This window comes from Triplophysa rosa, linkage group LG15 (genome assembly GCF_024868665.1).
Source record: "Triplophysa rosa linkage group LG15, Trosa_1v2, whole genome shotgun sequence".
Lineage (NCBI taxonomy): Eukaryota > Metazoa > Chordata > Actinopteri > Cypriniformes > Nemacheilidae > Triplophysa > Triplophysa rosa.
Genome location: NC_079904.1, coordinates 8,361,498 through 8,361,735, shown reverse-complemented (window position 1 = coordinate 8,361,735; position 238 = coordinate 8,361,498). Strand labels below are relative to the sequence as shown.

Sequence of the window (238 nt, the reverse complement as noted above, 5' to 3'; positions counted from 1 at the left end):
CAAAGCGTTTGACAAGACGGTCTCAAAACCCGGGTAGAAAATAGCCTATTACTTATTGATTTTGATGTTTTCGAATGTAAAAACCACGCGAACGTCGTAAGTAGACCTCAGACAAAAGTATAAAATAATAAAAACGGCCAGTTCAGGACACCTTTAATGTGCAGGGCACTTTGCTTTAATAATAAAATGTATTTTTAAGTTAATATTTACTGTATGCATTTTATGCATATAATGGCCT

General features: G+C 34.0%; 1 protein-coding gene across 5 annotated transcripts in view; it reads right to left on the bottom strand.

Moving 5' to 3' along the window:
• sash1a (SAM and SH3 domain containing 1a) overlaps positions 1-238 on the bottom strand; it is a 433,329-nt gene that overhangs the window by 322,976 nt on the left and 110,115 nt on the right. The window lies entirely within an intron of this gene.